Source organism: Daktulosphaira vitifoliae, unplaced genomic scaffold (genome assembly GCF_025091365.1).
Source record: "Daktulosphaira vitifoliae isolate Bord-2020 unplaced genomic scaffold, ASM2509136v1 Scaffold_3, whole genome shotgun sequence".
Classification (NCBI taxonomy): Eukaryota; Metazoa; Arthropoda; class Insecta; order Hemiptera; family Phylloxeridae; genus Daktulosphaira; species Daktulosphaira vitifoliae.
In genome coordinates, this window is record NW_026099574.1 from 11,827,645 (window position 1) to 11,855,099 (window position 27,455).

The following is a 27,455-nucleotide window of genomic DNA, read 5'->3' on the forward strand; positions in this document are numbered from 1 at the left end:
ACAATAATAGAAAGTAAAATATAGGATTCTATTGAGTAGGGATAATGATGGATTTCAACGTAATTGGCTGAAATATATTAACAACACATGGCGTTTTTATTTGTCGATCGGGTTGGTTTGAATATGAAAAATATTTTTTTTATTATTGTTGCCCAACTAACAACATCATAATATTTTAGGGTTTTGTATGTTTATAATTAAAATGTTTGTTTGTCGATAACAAACAATTAAAAACGATTAATTCGCAATGAAATAATTTTTACTATACGATGATTTAATATTTCAATTATTATTGATGTTAATTTAATAATGAAGGCGTAACGTTACATGCCGCGACCCGCGGTTTCGAAAGCTCAACACCGCTTAGAGCCGGTTCAAATAGGATTGATTGACAAAAAAAAAAAGTGTTTTAAAAAAAATATATTGCGCTTGCCGCTAATAGGCTATAGTGCAGCGAGGATATCATTTGGCAGCCCTGAGCGTGCGTATGGTCACCAGAGGGACCGTTTCGCCAGGGCTCATCACTCCAGTCGATCACGGTGGTAGCGTGTGGTTGTCGTGTGTTGCTGAAGACTTGGCACTTCTATCTATCTCTCTCTCAGTTTTCCCCTCGTTGACTCGAACGCTATAAATTGACATTTACGTTGTGTTTACATAACAACCGGAATTTCGCGCCCGTTTTGGATTAGTCCGCATGAGCGATCCTCTTATACTTGGATAACTTTGTCACACATTTCATTTTTCATCAGTTTGGACGATTTTATTGTCGTTATTATGGTGAGTAAAAAGAAGATTTTCCGATTGAAAATAAAAATATATTTTCAATGTCTTTTAGTCTAAGTTTTAAATTAACACAAGTGTTTTAGAATACCAGTTCAGAGTTTGCTTTAGTTTTTATAATCTCCGCTTGTAACACATTTTGATTTACAGTTTTATTAAAAATTATTCCAACGAGTTTTCATTGTTAATGTTCCGCGTCGTTATTTGAATTTGCTAACATGTATTTTTCTACGAAAAATTATGAACTCGGTATTATTTTTCGTGACATTATAAACATCATAACATAGAAGTAATTTTATTTATTATTTTCTTATTACTTATTCTTTTTTATTTATTCACGTGAATAATAATTAGATCTTTGGCCTATAATGGAGTTATATATTATGAATTCGTGAAAAAAGATTTAACTAAAAAATTTCGGCGCTAAATAAATGATAATTTGTCGGAATTTGTGAAACCGATAAGAAGAAAAAGGCACCACGTTTTTTTACACAACATCGCACAGCTGATAGGTGTCAGATTACTAGTTTCTTGACTCAAGTCAGTATATGCTTTATTATCAATATCACTCGTGCGCTTCCATAAACTTCGAGAATATATATATTTTAAATATAAATTGAGACAAACAGTGTACAGTTAGGTTAAGCCTTAAGACAATATTTTTAATTGTCAAAAAAAAGCAAGACATATAATTTGATTTAATTAAGTTGAAAATAAGTTTGAAGTAAAATATAAGCATAGTTAATGGTTTCCTGACAAAATTTGTATACGAATATTTTATCAAATAAACTTATGCTTGTTGTAACTTGCAACATAAAATTTGTTACAATGGACTTGAAGTGAACTTTAGTGAACTACTAATGAATTCCGAACAGATCGTCACATGTATACTTAAAAATGGGTACAATATTATGTTCGGCAAATTCAATGTAAATATCATTTAAATAAATATTAACCTATTCATATACTTATATGGCATTTATTTGATAATTAAATTTAGTCTGCAAGCTTTGTTTTTATTTTTTATTTAATAAAATTTAACTGTTAAAGGATAAGTTCTTAAAGGAAGTATATATACTTCTTAGCTATAGTTAAACGAATTAAAGACTTTTTATCTTATTCTTTTTTACAGAACATTAAGAACTGTAGTTACGGTTACATAAAATCGCTTTATCAGAATGAGGTTTTACTGATTAAATAAAACGAAATGGTATATAGAATGCAATAAGCTACAAAGTAAAAAATACCTTAGGACGTTTAGTTTTATTTGAAAACCTCTAAATCCCCAAATAATTTAAATAAACAAATATACCTGCTTTGTCAACAGGGATTAAACTATTTAGTTATTTAAATTAAACTTATAAATATTAAGTATAAAGTCAAGACATTTCTTATATTGAATGGAAAACGAAAGCGATATAAAAAAAACAATTTTATATTTTAGTTAGATAAATAAAAAGTTTGCCAATTTTATTCGAACGATTACTTGACAAATATTTTCTAGTTTTATTACTTATCGTTTTCCAAGTTTTATTAGTTTATTTTTTTTCCATCAAGTAGTTATATTTAAGAATTGTTTGCCTGCCAATACGAAACTCAATTTTTATCAAAATATCTTCATGATTAATTCGGATATTTTTTACTGACCCATCAATTAGTAAAATATTTTTTTTGTTATTATGTTGGGAGTTATTATACTACGGCTCATCGATTTATTCAACTCGCATGGCTGTTATTTACTTCTATTAAATTTTTTAGTATTCTAAATCAATATCTTTCGTTAAGACTTTTAAAATATGTATTCACTATAGTTAGTAGCAACATAAGTTATAACTTAAAAAATTTTTTTTTGGTACTTTAGATTTACAGTGTTAAACAAATTTTAAAATTTCATATTAAAAAAATCAAGTGATTTTACATTGAGTTTGGCAATAATCAGTTAATTTATTCGTTTTTTATAGCAATTTTTAAATTAAACTGTCTATATCGAACTCAGTCTACAATATGCTAATGACTTAAATTTGGTCATCTTTTATTTGAAACAATTCTCTCATATTCTTATTTATAAGATTTATTTAAATGTTTTGTTATTATTTTTTAAATTTTTTCCTACGATTCGCCATGAAAACGTAATTTAAACTTATGTTTTATGTTTTACTATTAATTTCAAATACCTATGTTACAAAAGAATAATCCATGAATGACAACACCAATCGTTGTTCAATTAAATTTATTACTGGAGAACTATTGAAAGTTTTGCAATCTTTATGACATGAATTAATAATTTATTGTATTTTAGTACTGATATCAAGGCTTAATTACTTATGTATTTAACAAAATTCAACTATAAGACAATTTTTTAAGTATTAATAGAGTCATCATAATTATATTTATATAAATATATAAAATATTCATAATAAAATAAATAATTTTAAACATAAATAAGCATAACTTGAGGTTCTCTGGTTTCTATAGAATCGTCTATCCATTTGTTAAGGATTTATCCGTTACAAAGTAACATAAAATCCTCCTTCAAAAATAAAGGTGATATGCAATGTGTATATTAATTCAAAATGCGCTGAAAATTGTGTAAAAAACTCGAAGTAAGATAAATAAATAAAACATTGCATAGAAATTAACTTAATTATCACAAAATAATGAAATTTTAATTATAACTTTAACGTCAAATAGCTAATTATTATTTTTATAGCTATAGTGTTTAATATCATGAAAATAATTAACAGTTTTTTACAAAATGGAAATAAAGCAACTATAAAATTTGCTTACGTTGAATTTAGTTTTTTTTTTTTTTTTGATAGCAAAAACAGTTTTATTTTTACAGTCATTGGGCGCAAAAAAATTAAATGTCCTTTAAAACACTGTCAATACGGCAGCAATATACTGGGAGCTATTTACTTTTTAGTGTACTGTCAGTATTTAATATTCTCTTCACTTTTTTTTTTTACGAATTTCGCTTATCCTTAAAGTAATTTGTTAAAATTCCAAATGAATTTTGCATATTTCTTTGTTGGAATTATAAACAATATTTTATTTAAATTGGAAAAAGTATTACGAGTTTAGATGTTTAACATTTTTCTTGGGATCAAATGTATAATGTTACTGCGAAATCGACATAGTTTGTCAATCGTAAGGGTCGTGGTTTTCTCATATATTTTATGGTAATGTATGAAACAGCCTTATGGTACGCTAGTTGAGGTTAGTGGGTATCAAAAGAGAAAATCAGTTTGTATACGAATGACGAGCGGAACGTTAAAGAGAGCAACAGCAGGGAAGAGTAACGCTGCTAAGGGAATGTAATAAATTTGGCGAAGCTTATTTCTTTGGCAAAATATAAAGAAAATGTCCTCTAACACTTCTGCCGTATACATACAACTTATTTTTATTATTATTCGTCCTGTTCTTTATGACGTTGACTGAAAAACTTACATTGCTATTGAGTGCTGTTTTGATGACCAAACACTCAATTTGTTTGGTGAGACATAAAAACGATATGTTTCGACCGAAAATCGCATTAAAATAGTGATTTTCGTCCAGTACCGGTTATTATCTGTGTAAATATTGTAATGGGTCATAAATTTTTTGTTACATTAATGACGATTAAATTTTTTTCATTGATCATTTGATATGATATCTTGTAATTCAATATATTTTATTGAGTATTTTGTTGAAATATGTTCAAGAATGCATTAAATTTTCAGGGTAAAGGCAAGACAACCAGTACAGTTTAATATTTTTAGCTTATCTAACGATTTTGGCATAGAACTGATAGATATTTCTTTATTTCAGTATGAGACGACGTACAACAAGATAACGCCAAGCAATGTAGCATAATTATTGTTCTTTGACATGAATCCATAAGGCCTAATTGTGTAATATTACTTTCTTAAAATATGTCAGAATAATTTAACTGTTAAATTCACCATGACAAAAATATATCTCTTTCGCTAATACAAAACTTACGACAAAGCTTCAAGCAGATATGGTTCAGGTTTCCATAGTAATAATATTTTACTATGTATCACGCTAAAATTTGTTTTCTACAAATTAGAACGACTCGGTTAAGATTAGTGCAGCCTTTAACTGAATTGTTTTATATTACTTTAAGCATAGATGATTTAATATTAATATATATGTTTATATGAAGTTAGACCATCATGTAAGCTAATTATTTATTCATGAGAAGTAAACCTTGAAATCCACCCAGATAAAATAGATTTACATTATCATGATTAAACTCTTGTAATTAGAATTAACATATTTGTATATTCTATGTTAAGTTTACAATTATTTCGTCGAGTTAAATAATTAAAGTGTTTTGCGTAATGATTCAATTTTAACGGTATAAATGAGATATAGTCTTAATATTCTTATCGAAATTCAACTATTGTTTTTGTTATATTTTATAAATTAATTCAACTTTGGAAACGTCATTTAAAATAATATTATTTAATTTCTAATAGTCTTTAATGTTGTTCAAATGAATGATATACATGAGTATATTAAACTACTACTTAATGGTTTTAGTCAGAAATTTTATATCTGTTAAAGATTTATTCATGAAATCTGTATTTGAAAAATAATTATAAGAGTCGGTATATTATAGTCGTATGAAAACTCCAGACCTCAAAATTTAGTATTTTATATGAAATGGAGTACTTTCTTAATAATGGTTTAACATTTAAAAGACTGAAACTAATATTAAAAAATCAATATTAGTTTTGGTGTGGTATTTTTTAATTAATAAAATTAGAACCTGTGTTGAAATACTTATAAAAATTCTATTATTATTATTAAGATCTAAGTGTGATAGAAATTTTAATCACAAAAAAAGCTATTAAGATTTTAATTCTGAATTCCCTCGGGTAAAAGCAAAATATAATAGTGATACCGACTACCAATTGATTTTATCATCAAAAAATGTAAGTGGTTTATTTTTAATTAATTTTTATAAAAACGTTGTTCGTATAAATAGAATATTAATCAATTAAGGATATAATCTATTGACTTTGTATAATTAATAAGTTTAAGAATCAATTGAAATAAACATATCGGTCTAGTGTCAACGCCTTACACTGAACAAGGGTTGTAGTTAACCGCCTGGGATAGATTTACAGTGGATCTGTCTAGTAGTCGTAATTTATAGATCGTAAATCTTTGTAGGTCCTCAAATTAAGACGACCGGTTCATCGGACCGTAAACTTTAATCGCAAAACGTAGGAAAAGTTACAAAAAAGTACATAGTAGTTTTCAGAGTAGACTACGTGAGTTTAGTCCCACGCTCTTTGCAAAACACCAAAATTATTTTACAGCCATAACAGTAAAAAACTGACCTGACATAAATACACACGAGTCACTTGGATTCATGTAAATAATTACTGATAACCTTTTTTGTACAAGGCCTTTAAAATAGAAATAACAAAATAAAAGATAAATAATATAATCAAGAATAACGTAACAATAGTATTGCTGTAGACAAGATTTAACCGACAGCAATATAAAGAATGGTACAAAGGAGTAATAGTGAACAAAATAAATAAATAAATAGTATACCCGAGGAATAGTTTGAACATCTAAATGTAACCTAGAGCAAATATACAATAAATACCTGTATAACCGGACAATTTTATCTGTAGGGTATGGCTAGTGGACAAAACAAAATGAAAACCAATTGTAATACAATAATTGAGGTCTTTTTTGATGGTGAAATGGGTAAAAATAGATTCCGCGACATACTGACCTTTGGGTTTTTAAACTTTGTCGTCTTATGAATAGCGTGTCTTTTCGTTTGAACATGAAAATTGTCATTCTGAATAATACCTTTTTTTATTATAAATATAATATATAATAAATCTTTATCTTATATCTTGTTTAACATAGCCATATGAAATCGCACCTATACAAAGGACTGAAACAAATTATAAATTACCAGATCAAACGTAGATGAAAAATAATTAAAAGTGTTTATATGGTGGGCAATTTAACACTTGCATAAAAAATAGAACATTGAAATGGGAGTAGTTACACACATGCATTAATAATATACCATTGTTTGGCATAAAAGAAAAGTTTGCCAATAGGGGAGAAAAATGATAGTGGTTAAAAAGCTTTGAATATAATGCTTTACTGTGTAAATATATACGTTTTAACTTAATTGTTATCGTTTGATTGTTGTGGAAAAAAAACTATTATTAAAACAAAAACAATATAAAACAGATAACAATGAATTTTCATCCATAAATACACATCATTGCTAGAGATTTCGAATTTTTTGAAAGTCATACATATTTGTTGTGTTGAAAATGAAAATAGATAAGACGCATTATTTTTTTTATAGACAAATTATATCTATCGAAAATAAAAAGTTTGCACAATTTATGGCAAAAAATAAGAATGCATTATTAATATAGAATTTATGATTTTATTATAATTAAATTATATAATTTTTATGTCTACTTTCAACTAAAGCATTCAAATATTTTAGTTTTATTTTTAAAAAGGGTCTTTTTTGAAATATCAAGTGTACTATACAACTCATTCAGTAGTTTTAAGAAAAATAGTGTTAAGGAGCATTTCCTTAACGTCAAATAACACCAAAGATTCACTTAAGAACCTTTTAAATGTTACCTAGCAATAAGCAATCTAATAGTACACTAACAAAAACGACTATATCTCCACCGGAAATAGTCCGAAACGTTTAGGAAATGTATCATTCGAGTGGAAAGAGATATACCCACCTTCCAACGACACTTTTTTTGCTTTATTGGGACAAATTTTCATCACAAGACTCAACGTCAAAGAGATAAACAGGGAGCGGGTTTTCGGTGAATGTATAGCTGTATGGCCGATCATTTATAGTTTGTCTGAAATTTGCTGCATATTCATTCCACTTATTATTTCTCTACTTTCTTATATATTTACTTATTAATAAATAAATATAGAAAGTTTAAGAGAAATTAATAGTCATCAGCAGTCAAGCAGTTACGGTTGTAGTCGTCAGGTACATTCAGTGTTCTCAGATTACCAAAGAAGCCGCAATACCTAACGAACCTTTTTAGACTCAATAGCCTGCGATACTCCTCTTGTGGTCACTTAATTTAGTATATCCATACGTCTTAGTTATTAAGGAGAATGCCATTTGTTTTAGCGAGGACTCCCTATTCGACTAAGTTATTTTCGAAACATATTAACCATAAATTGTATAGTAGAGTCGAGGCAAACCGCTTAATTAAGCCATGTTGTATGGTATCAGATCCCTATCTTCTATTATAAATCCTAGAAATGGATTAGATAGAGATAGAAATTTTGATGGTCATAACGAATAAGTTAACTTACGGAAGTATCTTTGCATGATTCGCCATCAACATGGCCCATTCAATTATAAAGTGATTCTTTTAACATTAGTCATTTAAATTCTCTTAAAATAATAATTTTTTTTGCTAATTTTTTTTTGGCCTATGTTAGTTTCATATGCTCTTCGATTTATCTGTTATGAAATATTTTTTTTGTTCATCTTATAGCAGTGTCAACTTAATTTTTTTTAATTAAAAGGATAACTAGTCGATAACAACTTTTGGACCAATATTTCAGAAGTTATTAGTAATTCGAAGTAATATCTGAAGGTGAGAATTGGGTGCTGCTATTTTTATCACTAGACATTTCTTTACCTCACTCTTCCCCCCGCCAAAATATAAAAATGTAAATATTTTTGGAAACACTGGTACGTAAGTTGTTATCGACCAATTATTTTCTTAATTAAATCATTCTCTACTTTATAAGCTAGTAAATTATTATGTTTTCATTTAAAAAATTAAGTTAACATAAGTCATAAATGATGAACATAAAAAATATTTCATAACAGATAAATGGAAGTGCATATTTCCATTTTTCTTTTGTTAGTATGTAACTAACATAAGCCAAAAAATAAAATTATTATTTTGAGAGGAATTGAGTGGCTAGTGTTAAAAGAATTACCCTGTATAAAAATCGTTAAATTCCAAAAGACAAACCACTTATAAAGCTTTATTTGAGCAGTACTACAAAATATCTTCAGCAGTGCGTCGTATACGAGATATCATAATCGACGATGATGTATTGCAGCTGCTGTCATTTCAATTTACCGCATAGTTTGAAATGGAAATATCTTAATTCATGACAGCTGTCGGGTGTATTTTACAGTTATTTAATAGTTAACTAAATTTTTTAATCTATAATCGCACTAAATTTAAGTAAAAATATTATAAATAATACCCCCTATTTGTTTCCATTAGTTGTATGCAGTAGCATGCCTAGGGAGTACCAGCGGTTTGTAACGTTTCTTAATTTTACAAGATTTTTAAATTTTTTTTGTTGCAAGATTGTTTTATTAACAGATTAATAAACTTAAATAAATTTATTACACGAAATCATGCCTTTTCAAATTACTTTGAATTTGTAACTACAATATATACATGATACTATTCCTTCAAACATATTTTATAATTGTACATGATAATATTATAGCTTTGTATATGATCAGAGCCACTGATTTCATGATACTGAATATAAATAAAATTTATACTCATTAGTCAATATTAGTGTCTTTTTCAAACAGTTATTAATGAAGCTTTAATCCCGTCATAATATAAAATTTAACCATAATTTGAAAAATACAATCTAAAATTTTACTTAATATTGCTGTTACACACCCAAATGCTTATTGAATTCATAATGCACAAGTATAAGAATCGATGCTACTGTGTATAAATAACTTGTGCAACTAGAGAACATAAAACTTCGTTATGTAATTCAATAAAACAACAACATCACATATCATAAACATTTTAAATTCATTTTAATCTTTCTTTTGAATCAATTAATAGTTATCAAGAAGATGGAAACAATTTTTTAGACGTACATAATTTACATTACTTGTTAATGGATGTTTCTAGTTAATAGATGATTGATTTTTTTCATGTTGTCTAAAATGGCATTTTAATAGAATATTTACATTATTTTTTGGTTTTAAACACAAACAAAATTAATAACTATTCGNTTTTAGACGTACATAATTTACATTACTTGTTAATGGATGTTTCTAGTTAATAGATGATTGATTTTTTTCATGTTGTCTAAAATAATGGCATTTTAATAGAATATTTACATTATTTTTTGGTTTTAAACACAAACAAAATTAATAACTATTCGAATTTGTTAAATGAAAATCAATACAATGTTTTACATAAAAAAAATGATCCAGATAAAAGAAACACATTGTTTTCTTGTTACTCTACTTTTACTGATTAAAATTCTAAAACTTTTTACATAATTTTTTAGTTAACATAATGTAAATGTTCAATAATAAATCATTCCTATTATTTAACTGTTTTAAGCTAACGATTAAAACATTTGATAATAAACCACGATTTTATAAAAAATGTATTAGTAAGTACGAGGTGTAATTTCACTGGAATATCATGAATATTTATGATAAAATAACATGACCTATCAAAATTAGTCAGTTTATTTTTACTTGCCCTTAAGAGGTTATTTTTCTTTTTAATTTTAGTGAATTAGTGAATAACACTGTGCAACAATATAATAATATAGTTTTAATAGCAGCAAAAAAGTGTAGTACTACATAATTCACTAACTGATCATTAAAAAAATATAAATTGTATTGGTTTCTAAAATCTATTTTCTATAATCACTATATTTCATAATTTGCTAACTTCAACATTATATCGTCTTTGGTTTTTTAATCTATTAATGTAAAGGTTTGGTAAATATAAATTAAAAATAAAAGCTATTGAGTTTAATAAAAATCTATTGCAATCTTCTAAGTAATTGTTTCCTTGTAAATGATACAAAGAAACTCCAAAATAAAAAGTTAAGATATAAAAGTAACTGCTAAAGACGCTACAGAGAACTTAAATAAGTTAAAGAAAGTGATTCACTGACTTAATATGAAAAAAGTTCATTATAAAATGGTGACTAAAAATTTTTATTTGTTTCAAATAAAATTACTAAACTTGAATGAGACATTATTGATACTATAAAAGTGATTTTTGTATGAATACTTTTTAAATAAATTAATGCAATTCGTTGTTTATTATAAAAATAGCAAAATAATGATACACGATAGAAATTATGGTACTGTTGTTAAATAAAATCAATAAATAAAAATAATAATTAGTAAATGGTAATAAGTTCATATTACTATAAGAAAATGTATAATTTTGTATTGGAAGAATAATACATGAAAAATAAATCTCCAGTTTACAATTTCTGAGTAATTATGAATGTGTTACAGATTTCATGAAATTTTGTGTTTTTTTGGATTATTTACAGATATATCCATGTCTTCTGTTTTATGCCGACATTTCGAACTTGGTGAAGAGTTTATTTTCAGAACGATAGTTACGTTTCCGAATAATTGTAAATATACCGTTTGAGTAAATTAATTATTGAGAATAAAATTTATATAATATTGAAAAAAAATGTTTCGGAAATTTGCAAAAATCAATATGTTACACTAAAAAAACGTTTAGCCTTTATGTATTTGACACTTATAAACACTTCTTAACACATGTATAATATTATGGTCGAGAATAGGATGACTGTATAAATCGTTATTATTTTCTCGAATATTGGGGTCTGTAGTAGGCCGATTGAAAATGAGATTGTCAAGCAAATAAAATATTCTTAAAGTATGGTTCAAAAAGATTAATTTTTTTCTCAATTAATTTTTTATGCAGAATATATATATATATATATATAGCTAGAATGAGGAGTAATAAATGTTGGTCTACAAAATAATAATTAAAACCTTAATGAAAAACCATTTATAAATCGGATAAAGTTAATAAAATGTCTAAAATTAATTACATCATGAATCAGAGAACTACTAATTGTCACGTGCTCTGACGTTAGTTAAAATAAATCATCTACCTCGTACAATAATGATTTTTTATTTTCAGTGACGAAAATATTCTTAGATTATAATATGAAAATGAATAATTTTGTAAAAAACACAAATTCAACTTTTATATAAAATTATTTATCAATTCATTCGCTTGTTTATTATAATAACGAAATAATTAAAAAATTGTCATTTTTGAGTTATTTACAATTAATAATAATATTGGTGTTTTTCTCTTTACTGATAGAACGAATTAAGTGAATATAAAAAATTAGCCGCTAGAGAGTAGTTGTGATGCTATTGCATTATCATTGTTTCAGTACTGTCTTATCTTATTTAGTGTTTTACCGGCATCTGTGATAAGTACCGTCACTAATAAAAAAAGAACAATATAATTTTTGTTAATACTAATAATTACAAAATAATGTCATTACTACAAATAATACATTAAATAAGGTACTTACTTAAAATAAAAGTTTTACATTTACGATATATTTTTAAATAATTCATAACTTAACATCCATCTTTGCATCAATAGCGTCATAAGTGAAAAACTTAAGCTTACTTCTAATTGTAGAGTAATAATATTGTTGTTGGTGAGAAATAAAAGTATGAGTATAGTGTGTTATAACTCTCATCTTCTTTTCAAATAAGTTTTTGAAGCAATAGAAACATTAAACCTGATTTAAAATTTGTTTTGTGAAATATAATTTTTTTGAGTTACATTATTGTTGTAGCAAATAAATTAATCAAAATCCTTTCATTAAAAAAAAATTGTTATTTAAAAGTAGATATTTCAAAGCATTTGGTGAAAATTTATTCATGGAACTAAATAGAGAAGAATATGGCTTTTACAAAGTAATACAACTAAAAGTATTGACAGCAACCCAAACGAATGAAAGCATTTTTCATATTTTTAAATCCTAAATACATAGCAATTTCTTTTATTCTAATTCGATCATAAGGAAACACTAGAATTTTTTATCATCTTGAATTTTATTGTGTCATTCGAATTATTCATTCAATTTAAATAGGTTATGCGTTTCAGGATAAACTATATCTTTTGGCATTTATTACATTATACATTAAATGTTTTTTATGATAGAACATTTTCTGTGTATGATCAAATTTAAATTGAAAATGCTTTATGATACTCGCGTTTACTATGAATGTCAATATCAAGTATTTGCGGTAAGAGCTTTTAAATGTTCATTTAACAATAATTTTTGAATAGATATTATTTATTAATATCAATGTGATAATAATTATTGTAAAATTTAGTATTTAAAAGTATTCACGTGGTTACTTTAAAAGTCTGTTATTATTATTATAATTATAAATAATACAATTTAATATTCTTTTTAATATATTATAGCCTTATTTAAACCGTTGATCATTGTTGTTTTTCTATAATAGTGAATTTAACAAGGTTTTGAAATCGGTTTCAAAATTATCTTTTGAAATTTATAACAAAATTTAAGAAAAAAAACACACGTGATAATTAATGAAACTTATAATAGCTCTTTAGTTATTTTAAATTATTCATGGACAGATGTTACATTTATCATTCAAGTCTGGTTTATTAAAAATAATCTTTTCTAATTATCTAGATGTAATAAGTAGTAATTCCATTTAAAAACTTTCTTGTCAGTTTATACAAAAGTATTCGAACTTCTTAGCTGTCACTATTATTAGAATATAAGATAAAAATAAAAAGTTTTAATGGAGTGATTATAAATGATAATAGACGTAATACTTCTATAATAGTGTTTTCTTCAGTACATCACTAAAGTATAATTTATTAAATAATATACCACAAGTTTATTCTTTAAAACTTATATTTTTAAGTTTATATAATATGAATAGTTGTCATGAATTAATATAGTATAAATATCATTTAAAATTAAAAATATTTTTAAAATGTTCATTTAAAACCAAATAATATTAAAAATATTTAACTCAGTCTACAAAAAAATCGCATATACGTATTTTGGGACACAATGTTACTATCAATTGAGCTAAACACATACTTCAGTTAAATATATTTAGTACTTTCTGCTTATAAATTAATAGTTTTCATACGTTTATTATTTTGAGTAATATTAGTAATCAATTTTATATTATCTGATATAAATAATTAATTTATATTACAGTCGAATATTTTTTTTTTGAGTTGGCTATATTTCAAAATGTTTATTTTTATTAATATTTATAACATAAAAATAATTGTGAATTTAAAATAATACCAATCCATTTAAATATTAGTTTTAATGTATCATATCGACAAACATTGTTGGTAATTAACTATTAACATTCTATAATATTGCTGATTCAGGTGTTTTTGAAATCGTAAAATATATCGTTAGTATTCTATTTAATATTAATGAATTTAACCACCAAATAAATAATCATTGCAGTACAACAAGAGACACAAAAAAAAATAAAAATAAATAATAATCATCATAAAAAATTACATTATAAATATAATTTACACCCGGAGTAATTTAATTTACAGTTTTTTCATAATGTCGTGTTAGTTTGTTCGGAAAAAAATGTATTTCATTTTCATCGTAACAATTAATTTCAGAATGTAATTTTAGTATATGTGTGGTGACGTTTTTTGGTCATTACTGTCGTACAAAATTAATAATTATAAAAAAACTTTTTTAGACCTTTCTTTATTATCTTTTTTATTCTCTGGCAATTAATTAACAAACGTAGTTCGCAACTCGAATATTTATTATTTTTGGTACATCAAACATTCCTTAGGTATGTCTAATAGAATAATTAAAAAGAACCACATCATTCATATAATCTATTTAATATTCATCTTTTGTTTTATTTATAAATATTCTAATAATTATTGCGGGCAAAGTTTTATTCAATTAATATATAATTGTTTTAGAAAAATCAGTAAATAAAGAGGTAGTTAACATGTAAGTTTTGCAATCTAACCTTATCCTAATATTTTTATTATTATTAGTATGTAAATTTAAAATCGCTTTGAAATGATTGATGTTATGACTTCTACCTTGTTGTTAACGTTTATTCAGTTCAATTTTTTCCCATTTAATACATTTTCGGTTATATATTATTTAGAACAAGAAACGTGTGAGTTAAAAATGTCAAATGTTATGTATAAATTTCAAAAATAAAAATTCATGTGAAATAAACATGACATGTAGATAGGCTGAGTATCAACAACTAGGAAATGAAGCTAGCAGAATACAAGATTTTGAACACTTACTAAAATCTGTTGAGTCGTTTTAAAGTGAATTGAGAAACTTTTGTGTGAGTGCTTGTTGAACTTTAAACTAAAAAATAGTAAGCATGTATACTTTTTTTATGTTTTTAATAATATCGAATTAAATATAAATAAGCAGAGTAAAAATAGTATATTGTAATTGTTGCATGGTTCGTGAAACCTTAGATTCGTGTTGTGCTCAAGGTTTGAATAGGTACATGCGATCCTCGAAGAATTAACACAGTATAACTAATGGAATAATGTAAAATTTTCAAACATTTCGATTCGGTAATGTTGACCTTTTTTTTGTGTCCTTTTATAAATGCGTTTGCTCGGAAGTTGTATTTCGTTCAACACTGTACGATATATTACTTACAGTCATTACTCAGTTTTGGAAAAAGTTTAAAAATTCGTATCTTTCAATTATTATATTCAATATAAAAATAAACCAAAAGCCCATAAATAAATATGTACGCCAAGAATGGTTTGTTTTTTAATCTCACGTAGAAAGCTATAAAAAATGTTTTAATGTTATTCAATTCTATCCTGACTTTATTTTTTATTTGCTTCCATAAATCATTAAATTTCTGTCATTGTGCATTTATAGTTACTAGCTGGATTTATAATGTTCACTAAAATATAACGAGAGTAAAAAATATTTCACATTTCATTCACATTTTTAAAACTTTTTAATTACTTAAATGGAAAGAAAAAATAATTTTATTAAAATAATACTTGTTTTATATAAATTATTAATTAATTTAAATCGTTTAAAGTTGTTGTCATGATTTCATATAAAGCCATTTGAGTTTATCTTAAAATAAGCTTTTAAAATTAATTCAATTACGAAACTAATAATTAGAAACGCTTTTTAAGATCGCTATTTTTTATTTTAATGATAACTATTCAATATAAATTATTTCGAAACCATTAAGCTAAGTAAATAAACCAGGGATGCCCATAATATAATATCTTAGGAGTTTCAAATATATCGACAACAGTTTAAGCTATAAAGGCCACAACCCTCTATACCCTATAGGATAAAGAGGTGTGATCCCCAACCGAAATTTAAGCGACATCCTAATTTTTTACTGAATATAGTACTTTAGATGGTTTATAAACAAGAAAAATAAGGCCATAAAAAAATTGTGTTATATATTCCTATGTTAATTTAAAAAAAATTGTCCAATCCTATCTCCGAAAAAACATTTTATATACGTGCCTACTACACGACATAATATCAATTAATATACTACGTAACATCTTTCTAACTAGAACATTAATAACTTTATTATAAATATTAGTAACTATTTGGAATAAGCCAAGAAATAAACAGACAATAATTTTTACTTTTCCTGTCAATGAACTGTAAAGCCGATGTGTCTCCTACAAATAATGATTCTGGTTTTTAGAATTTTAAGTTATTAAAATAAAATATATAAATTCGCATCGAAGCTTTTGTTTTGGTAGTTATTTTAATTGCTGTCAGATTTCAATATTATACTTTATAATCTGTCTAGACTGTACTGTTTTTTTCAAATATGATATATCTTTAAAAACCTTTGTTTTTTGTTAATTACAAATTATAAATTCCTCAAATAATAATAATAATTAATTATAATTTGATATAAATAATAAAAGTTAAATTCATAAATACGATTATAACAGAAAGTAACTGAAATAAGTCTAGAGTTGTCTAAAATACACAATAAGAATATATTTTTATGAAAATAATAAGTTATACATAACTATATAGTTCGAATATATTAGAAAAAAAGTACAGATAATATCTGACAGTGATTATAATCACTATTATAAGAAACGCTTCGGTGCTAAATTTAGTGTTTAATATTAAAAAATTGGTAGATTATCCCAAAAGCAAAATTAACTCATATTTTTAGAAAATAAATAGTCAGTACAATTTTTTTTTTTTTAATTTCTAGTACATAAATTAAGCTTTATGTTAACATATATTTAAAAGACGCAGTATTCCTGGAACATTTTCAAAAGTTCTACTTTTTATACAAATGTTCAAGTTTTCAAAAAGTCAAAAAAATTATTTTTATTTTGAAAAAGCAAAATAATCAAAATAAGTATAAATTTATATTTAATGTTAGTTATATTCATGTAAATTTTATATTAATTGGTGAACTCATTACTATGGCAAACTCTTATAATAACAATAATAACAAACAAAAATAGCATGTTTTTTGACTGCGGCAGTCGTTTGCACGTAGAAGATAAGTCATATGTAAATGACCCTCGAAGATGACTCAAATTTAGATCATTACTTTTTTTATAAGCTAATTAAATATAACATTATTAACATACATTGCATGTGCCATTATAAAAAAATTATAATTATTAATTAAAAAAATAAATGAAAAATAAAATAAATGAAACTAAAAACCATAAAAAATTTTATTATTTACATAATTATTATTTAATATAAATCGAGTGTATATGAATGGCTATTAAAAGAATCACTCTGTATTTTTTTACCTGAATTTATCATAAGCCATTAGTAGCTAGAACATTTTTTTTGGCATGGCCAGTCCCCTTCCTTTTAATATACTTATTGTATTGATATTAAAAGCTGCAAAATATATATAGCTAACATGTAAATCATTTTTTAAATATTTTATAGTAAATGAAAGGAGGTTATTTAAATTTATATTAAATGACTGGTCGATGACAACTTTTGTCATATTTATCAGAAGTTATAATTATTTTAAAGTATTGAGTGGAGATAAAGTTTGGGTTATGTTATTTTTATCATTACGCATTATTCTGCCGCCCTATTTAAAAATGTCAATAATTTCTGAAGTATTTTTTTCAAAAATTGTTTTTGATTGGTAATTTTTTAAATTAGATCTCTTTTTATAATTTTAGCTAGTTAAATATGTATGTTGCTATTTAAAATAATATCAAATCATCTCTTCTAAAAATTAAACTCTATCTACAGATTTGTATAGAAGCGTTTTTTATGACAGAGATTTTAATCATTGTTAGATATCAACTATATTTGTCCCGAATTTACCACATCCTCCTGTGCCGCAATCCTTTTGTGCTGGACTTTTTTAAATAATTTGCTATTTATTGTTTAAATTTAACCAACAATTTTTTCGTATTTCTTACAATTTTTTTAGTTTGAAACAACATTTTGTTACTTTTTGAATAGGTATATTATACTTCAATTAATAAATAGCAGTTTCTTTATAGTAAATTCCAATATATTCACACAATAAGTAAATCTTCCATAATAATACATTTTAAAATAAATCGATAACTGACACTACGTTGAGACCGTCGCTTGACGTATGCGTTTGTCATTTGGATGTATTTGTTAAAGAATTCCACGCTTACCATGACAGTATAGTCAACCGGTTTGATGCTATTATATATTGAAAAATGCCGAATGTCCAACAATAAAAAACTCACTCCTGCTCTTTTTGGTAGAATTAATTGTTCCGGTTTTTTAAAATTATTTACCATTTGAATTTTAAATTATCGTTCATGTCCTTGATATTATTAAAATTTTAAAAATTGTGGAATTCTAAAATGTCAAAAATATTCAGTATCTTTATAGGATGAATGATTAAATTCATTTAAATAAAATAATAATTTATTGATTATAACAACCATTCAATTCAACGATATCGATCACAAGAATAAAATTCAATTACATTTTATTTTCTTATTACTTATTATTTTAGGGGGTCTGAATTGAATTTTTGTGATAAATTTGTCGACAAATGTGTTTTAATGAATAACAATATATATACTCAATAATAATGATCAATAACGACTTTAAAGAAAATTTAGGAGGCGTGGCATCCCTCATCACACACTCCTAAAAATGCAAATCGATTAAAACTAAATTAAATTTATAAAACTTTTTTACATTGTTTTTTATGATGTTATATTTTTTATGTATTTATCGAAATTTAAACCCGACTTAATTGTTCAAAAAGTTTATAGCTTTGCCTATTTTTAAACTTTTAGTTCAGTTTTTTAATATTTTTAATACTGGTAAAAAATTAGATATCTAGGTCAATCTTTACTACATAGAAGTGACAATAAGGACTATCATTAAACATACATTTAATATTATAAGATATAAGTACTATTTATAGTGAGATAAGTTACGGTTCGTCATATGGTAGAGAATTCCGTGTTTTCAAAATAGCTTAGTACAATAACTATTAATTAATTAAACTGTCAAAATTTGTTTCATACATAAATTAATACTTTCCTGTTTTTCATTTTATATTGCTCTTTATAACATAAATAAGTATTATTTAGTAAATAAGTTAATTTTCGTATTTAAAACTATTTACATTTAGTCCGTTATAAAAAAAAAATGCCATTAACAATTGTGTTCTTTGTTGAAAAAAGTTTTCAATATTTTTTTAAATGTCTTAAACTGATTTTACAGATAGCTATTAAATTAATATTTAAAATGCGATTTTCGTGCATTTGTTTACTAATAAATGACGTTTACTTTGGAGTAGTTAAATTGACTTGTGTTTAGTACTGCCACGAAAAACCCTTTATTGTGACCTAATAGAATCCATCAAAGATTCAATGGTAAATATTGAGTAAATGAATTGTACCAGACCGAACTTTCATCTTAAATATTCAATTTAAATTTTCAAATCCTTCGTCACATTAATTATACTGTTCTATTAAAATGACTTACTGGAATTCAAATTTTGTGGTCAAAACTGTAAAACATCATTTTAATTTAACAAGTTGCTATTGTAAACAAATAAATAAAAACATCATAACAAATACAATATTTTTACTATGCAGGAGCAATAACGTTTAGTTTTTTTATAAGCTTTATAACTAGCATGCATTTTAACTATATCACGTTAATACAGCCACTGGGAATTGACGGCTGATTATAGAAAATGTACCGAAAATCGTGTGGATAAAAGAGATACTGTACGGGATTAGAACCCGTGACTCAAGGTGTCGTATAGACAAACCTAATCTACTAGGCCACTGTGCACTTATCATTCAGATACACTTATTAGAGATACACTTTCATTTAGGTTGATAACGTGATGTGCGGCTGTGGGAAACACGGTACCGTGTCAACGTGACCTTATTTGTACTTAATAAATTACTAGTTTTATTTAAAACAAAAATCCAATAAATAAATTTATAATCATTACGTTAATCGTTTTTTCTTTGTTTTATTTAAAACGATTAATTGTAGGAATAGGTTTTACATAGAATTTTCGATTTGGTATCGATTTCTATAGTAAAATGCACTTTGATTTTTAGGTTATATATCGTTGCATATATTATGTTATAGTTCTGGAATTTTTAATGAAGTGTAGGTATAATAGTGTGTGAGAATCGAAAGTAATTGGCAGAGTTTCTTTTTTTAAAAAGTATACCATAACACACAATATTAAATACTGATGAAACAAAGCTTTCAGTGGAATAGTATAAAATTGTATACGAGCATAATACGAGTATTTAGTTTACACTAAATACTAAAAGGAAATAACTTTAGTAAATTCAAGTAATGTACAGTTCAAGCGAGGTTTCTTATATAAATAATGCAATTAAATGATAATAAATATAACTAAAATGATTTGGCACAATGGTCATACTATATACTCGAAAACTAAGTAAAATTTGTTTTACTTATTTTTATTTTGTTAAAAATAAATAAATGAAATCTATCACGATGTTGTATAAAGATTTTTTTTACTCGAAGTAGGTTTTAATCAGCTAGAAGTCACTTCCTAGTAAAGGATTGAAATTGTACAGAGATAAAAGATAAACAGCTTTAAAGTTTTAAATTTGGTTAAGCCTTTTTTAATCAGCTTCAGTCAAAAAAAAAAAAAAAAAAAACAAGATTTATAATAAAAATTAAAAAATGTTTAACATTTATTTAAATTGGTAATATTTAAATTATATCATTAAAACTAGATAAAAAATGTACGCATAAAATAAAGGTTCCATGTGAATATATTATAAATCCTTAAGTGAAGCAATTTTCATAGTATATTTTATTAAAAAGTATGTATTGTTATTTCATCATTGAATGAGTAATTAAAAGTGTTTTGTCTTTTAAATATTTTTATCAATTTATATTTTGATGTCACACTCATAACGTTTGTTGACTGAGAAATTATTTATAATAAAATATTTATAATTAACAAACATAAAAAATTAAATTTATTATTCAATGTTAAAAATTTAAATTTTCCTATGAATGAACAGTTAGTGATATTGTAACAAAAGTTGTGATATGGTAGTAGGACTTAAATGATATTTTTACTTTGTTATAAAAATTACTAAAAAGAACTTGCTAAAACCAGATTAGACAATTTTTGTATAAAATCTCAGTGGTGTTTGTTCACTGATAGTGTTCATTTACTAGTTAAGTTAACTTATTTACTGCGAAAAAATTTGTTTGATTATATCCCCATAAAATTATTATTTATTATATTATAATTATTCTTATTTTATATGAATGTCATAAAAACTATTCGGTCACGTTTATAAACGTATTTTATATATTACCAAACTTGTTAAACAAAAATATGTTTTTAGACTAATTAAAAAACCAAAACCATTAAATTAAATTGTTTTCTTTTTAACTTTTATTGCAACTTATAATTAATTTTGAATTGTGATAGCGATTTTATTATTCTTAGGGTAATAAATTTTTGAAAGCGCGATAATGGTTTACTAAACGGATATAGAATTATAATGGTGTAAAATTATTTTAATGGATATTAAGTGTAAATTTCTTGATAAAACACGACATTCGTGTTACAAAGTGTGTAACGCGATTTTCGTTAATCATTGTTTTTACTATTTTGGTCAATCAAAGCATTACAATGATTCATATTCTCTTTTTTCGAATATTGTGCTGTGTTTATATGGAAATGATATATTTTTCGACCTTGGTCTATTGATATATTTAAGTTTTTCGTTTCTCTTTTTTTAACCAATTAACCACGACAAAACACAGAAAGTGGTTTGTTCGCAATTATTTATAACCAAGCAAAGTATGAAGTTATTTTTCACTAAATTAAATGCGATAAAAACTGTAAGTATAATCATCATTATACTATATTGTGTAATATCTTCGTGCTTTATGTTTATAAATTAATCCAAGTAAAAATGTATTTAAATTTTTAATCAATACTGACTTATATCTGTGCCAATCAATTTAAATCAAGTTTTAGAAGTAACCAACTGTATCAATTAATTTTTTTTATTATTTCATGAATTTATAATTTTTTATGAATAATTAAAAAATTAATTATTTAATTATACATTTTGTTATAAAAAAATATATCTCTATATTCATCAGAACACAGAAAGATAAAAATTAATATTGCTAGAAGCTCATTACCCAAGTTGACAAAATATATAAATGAATATCAGTGTAAATATATGTTATATCAATATGCTGTATGTTATCACGTTTGATAAAAGTAAAGAAGTAATATTTTTGCAGTTCAAAAAAAAGTATTTTGTTGTTTGATGATGTCTTTAATTTATGAAAAATGTAGTCCATGTTACATTGCATAATATCAATAACCTTAGTGTAATAAGACTGAAATAATAAATAAATAAGACAGGTAGACAAATGAGTTTTAGAAAACCGGGATTTTTTATTTAATAGAAGAATAAAAAAATAATTTTAATATTAGAAGGAAAGTTTCTTCTAAGGATTTTATATTTAAAAATATTAAAATCATATATATTAACTCTGTGATGTTTGGGTAAAATGGTATAAGTCTAAAATTTTAATTTTCAAAAAGTGAATTTGAAACTTACAATAATTATAATTTATGTTTAAAAAATAAAAATACTATTTTTTACATGTGAATTATGCGATAAAATGTAACTTAAATGTAAGTTGTAAGTTTCAATTTTATACTTATCTACTTTTACCGGAATACCACAGAGTTGTAGGTTTTGTATATTATTGTCTTATCAAAACTAGTATAATCTTTTTACTATAGATTTGGTTAAGATTAAAGTCTGTACAAGAAAATTCAATCGAAGAAAAGTAAAAACAATACGTTGATTATTGTTGACATAGTTATTTTGTTTGGAAAAGAAAACTAAATTCGTTACTATAAGTACTTAAAGAACTTTTTAAATAAACACTTAATACACTACTGTTTGTTCTTTATTGTGTGTAAACAACAAAATTACGAAGTATAAACTATATACTTCGTGAACCTTTAAGGTTTAAGAATGTATTCGAGTGTAAAATCAGAAATATTTAATTATTTGAAACTTTTATTCTGTTTATAAATGATCCATATATAGGCCGTATACTTATAAAATTATATTAAATGCATACTATTAATTATGAAGAATTGGCATAATAGCCGAAAAAGTTTTTAATGTATCTTCGTTGTTGAACAGAGCACTTCTCTCCTTAAAAAGAACAAGTTGCCGTATTGTCTTGCGTATGAACGATCAAAGACGTAATAAAGATAGGGCGATATTGCTGTTACCGCAATTTCTATAAAGTTTTTTTTCTCGAAAATATTGAACAAAAATATGAGTAATCGAACTCAATTGAACACAACGCCATCACCACTGCTGTCATGATATATTTTCAATTATTCTTAACGAATGTTCTTAGCTCACTTTGTTTTTCTATATGTAATTATTGTATAAAAAAATAAATGTATGGCATGTTTTAAAAAATATATTTATGTCAAATTTATTTCTGTATAATATGTTTCAAAAGAGATAAATATATATTATGCTTGTTAGTTTTGGGCAAACACGTGGCAAAAACATTTTGGTTTACAATGCAAATGGAACCCAAGAAAATATCTATGCTCTACTTTGCTAAATAGTAGTTTTTTTTTTTTATCTAAACACTTATTCCTTGATAAATTTTTTCTCTAAAAAAAATTTACATTTATTAAAATAGGTATTATTTGATTTTTGACCGCTTCCAGTTTGTATCTAATTTTTTGAATACAAAATATTTTTGTAGAACAAATCTACTAACCAAAATATTAAACAAAAAATGTTGGCCATAAACTTATAGTAGATACTCAAGTGTACATTTATTGTTCTTCATAACTATTGATACCTTAATATCAATAGTTCAAAATATACTAAAAATTAAAAATTTTTAAAACCAAATATTATTATAGAATGTCTGTTATACATAATTCAATTCTAATTTAATCTAAAAGATTACATAATATCGTACAAGGTGATAAATATTTATCATTTTTTTAAACTATACTTTCTATTGTGTAAAAATCAATACTATTCATATAAAAATATAAACGGTTTTTAGCAATAAGTGTTTATAATTAGTGATTTATATTCCTAAGTCATATTAATATGTCTGTAGGTTGAAACTTTTCTAGATCATTATTTTATTTTTCTAATTTAATATTGGGTAAGTTATAATAGAAATTAAATCATTGGACAATAGTTCATAGATCATAACAATATACGAATGTACATTATCAACTCGTCGGACAAAGACGTTTAAGCGGCTCATGGGCTTATATTTTATGTGTTGTAAGCTCACTAGTATTAAATTGTTGCAGTGTATTACATACACGACTTTCAAATAATCCATTTGGTTCACTATTCTCGTTATAATGAAAGACGTAAAGATTTTTGATGTTTTAAACTTTTTGTTTATAAAAATAGTAATAAAGAATCTTATCAAGTAATATTAAAAATGACAAAGGATAAAAAATACTACTCGTGTGAATTTAAACAGTATATTAAACAAAAAAATATTGTAAAGACAAGAAAGAGTAAAAAAAAATGTGATATAAATACAATTTTAAACAATAATTTAAAATAGAAAGTTACATAATTGGTAGATCAGTATTAGCATTTCATAGAAATAATATTTATTCAACATAATTTTTGTAGCTGTACAAGTTTTAGTATAATTTAAACTTGGCTATATTGATAAATTTAGAACCCACCCCGAGGAGTTCAACATGTTATTATTATTTTTTGTGTATTACTTGACTTCAAAAGTATTTATTAATAATTTAAAATTAAATTTTAATAATTTATTGTAAATCTATATGAGGGTTTTCACATTAAATTGTTCATTTTCCACGTACTCCAAATTGAAAAATCATATAAAATTTCCATTAAATCTCGTTTTATAATAGAATAGAAGTTAATTAAGTTTTTTATATGCATTAATTACATTCCAAATAAATTTCTTTGCATCCACTCGAAACGTGTACATTTACAAACAATTATTAATAAGATATAATACATTTTAATTGTCATAAATGATGTATTAATGTTATAGATATTTATTTTGTTTAAAATATCAAAGGATAGTAAATAAATATCGACAAATTAATTGTAAATGAATTAATTACATAATATTTTTTGTTAATCTCAAATGCTTTATAGTGAATCTAAAAAATATATCAAAATCAGTGTTAATCATACATTTAGTTTAAATTTGTTTCATAAAAGATGTTTTATATGTTAATTGGATGTATTTTGCAACTAAATGTTAATGTGAGGCGTTATCATTAATTAAACGATGGAAATACCTAAATGTCATTAGAGAATTGGCTTTCAAATGTGAGAGGGTGAAATCACTACTTACACATACACATAAACTCATAACAAGTTCATTAAAGTATTCATATAATTATCCATTGTATGAAGTGGGATAAGCTTAATGATGGTTTCGAACATGCATAATCATCCGGTCTATTAAAAACGTCAAACTGCTTAAACGATACACGAATATATTCGTGTGCCGTTTTCAGCCGTTTGATGAGTAATCTCATACAATCAAATTACCGAGCGATTTAAACTTTTAAACATGTAGTGAGCTAAAGCCCATATTATTATTATGGTTGTGACGAAACAGCCATGTTTAAATATTCTAGGTTAATAGAAAACACATTTGTCACACAACGGTGTTAGTGCAGCCAACCACCACCACCACCGCCGCCGTTTATTAATGTTTAATACGACTTTCGTGTCTCGGGTGGACGGGGTTATGTGGCATTGTAGAAATCGCCTAGAATAACAAATGGACTCAACACGCACCTAAAACATAATAGACTCAGTAAAAGTCAAACATCGTACATTCTAATTTAGAATTATTTCGAGATTTATGCCAGAACGGGTTGAAATTAAAATGTAATTATCATTAATTATAAAACAAACTCATTATACAGTTTAACTTCATTTTTTTTGATTATATGTAAATTCGTGATTGTTTAAACGAGATATCATCGAAATTCTACATAGAATAATAGTTTTTTATATAATTCTATAATACCCATGCAAATTATTTTTTGGTTATGTGCTATAAATTCCGTAGGTTTTAGCTATGTAAATCAAATCGTTTTTGCTGGTTATTTATTATTGAAATTTTATATTTTTAATTAAATATATAGCAGTAAAATTTTACAAAAGAAGAGTTTGTGTGACATTTCAGTCAATAGTCGTCAGCGAGCGTCGTCACAACGATGATCATCTCTTTGTTTTATGATCACCCAAATTATCTGCTAAACTATTTTTAATCCTCGAAAATGTAAGTAGAGAAATGAATACTTTATGAGAAATATTTTATTATTATTGTTTGAGTTACAATTTGCTAGGCATATAACAATAGCCTTAGAATTTAATTGTTGCATTATTTAACATAATTAAAATTTGCATTTCTATAAATAAAGAGTGCCTATACACGAGTTAAATTTAATTACTCCCATAGAAGCTTTTAAGCCTTTCCAATTACACGTTTGTTTTTCGTTATGAAGCGCAGTTGTCTTAAATCCATTCATTAAGCTTGACGTGTAGCGTGTGCGAGTATAGATAAAATGCTTATGGAAGCTCATTTCTTTAAAGTTTTGAAACAATAATAATAATAACAGTTTTCATTGATATAATACCCTATATTCCTTAAACCAAAAGTATGAAAACACACTTCGTCCAATATTATATAATTTAATGATTATTAATTTCTCTAGCTTTATCTTTCAATGTCATTTGCTTTGTTGTAATTTTAGAATAATCAATACTCGTATAGTAACGGCGTTCGAATCGTTATATTTTATTATTTTTGAATTTATTCCCTTCCAATTCCAGTTCATGGTATAAAATAATTTCTTTGTGTTTACAAACAGAAATCTACTGGCATTTGGATGTAATCATTATTCGTTATATCAATCAATATTTATTATTGATATAACCGTAGAGATTGTACTTAGTAAGAAAAATATATGAATTTAACATAGAAATAATGCAATTAAATTGAGTTATATATTTATGCATGGGATTGTGCTCAAAAATATATAAGCTATTTTATGAACGTTATCTTTTTAAATTAATAGTTCAAATAAACTTTATAAATAAAAAATATATATATATTCAGTAAGTATGACAAAGCATTTCTTTTGTTCTCATTGTTTATTGCAATTGACCTCTTTCTTTACTTACTGAACACCTTGAATAAAATAGTAGACATACTAAAAAGCCATAGAAATT

The 27,455-nt window shown here is 24.9% G+C and overlaps 1 protein-coding gene across 2 annotated transcripts in view; it reads left to right on the forward strand.

Annotated features, from left to right (window-relative positions):
- Positions 1-516: 516 nt before the first annotated feature.
- Positions 517-27,455, forward strand: part of LOC126902415 (octopamine receptor beta-1R-like) — an 87,473-nt gene continuing 60,534 nt past the window's right edge. Inside the window, exon 1 of one of the 2 annotated variants that reach the window (XM_050679662.1) lies at positions 517-777. The gene's annotated coding sequence lies outside the window, so the exon portion shown is untranslated. Of the gene's footprint in view, positions 778-11,165; positions 11,215-27,455 lie in introns of those variants that run through there. The other variant, XM_050679663.1, reaches the window with a different exon arrangement.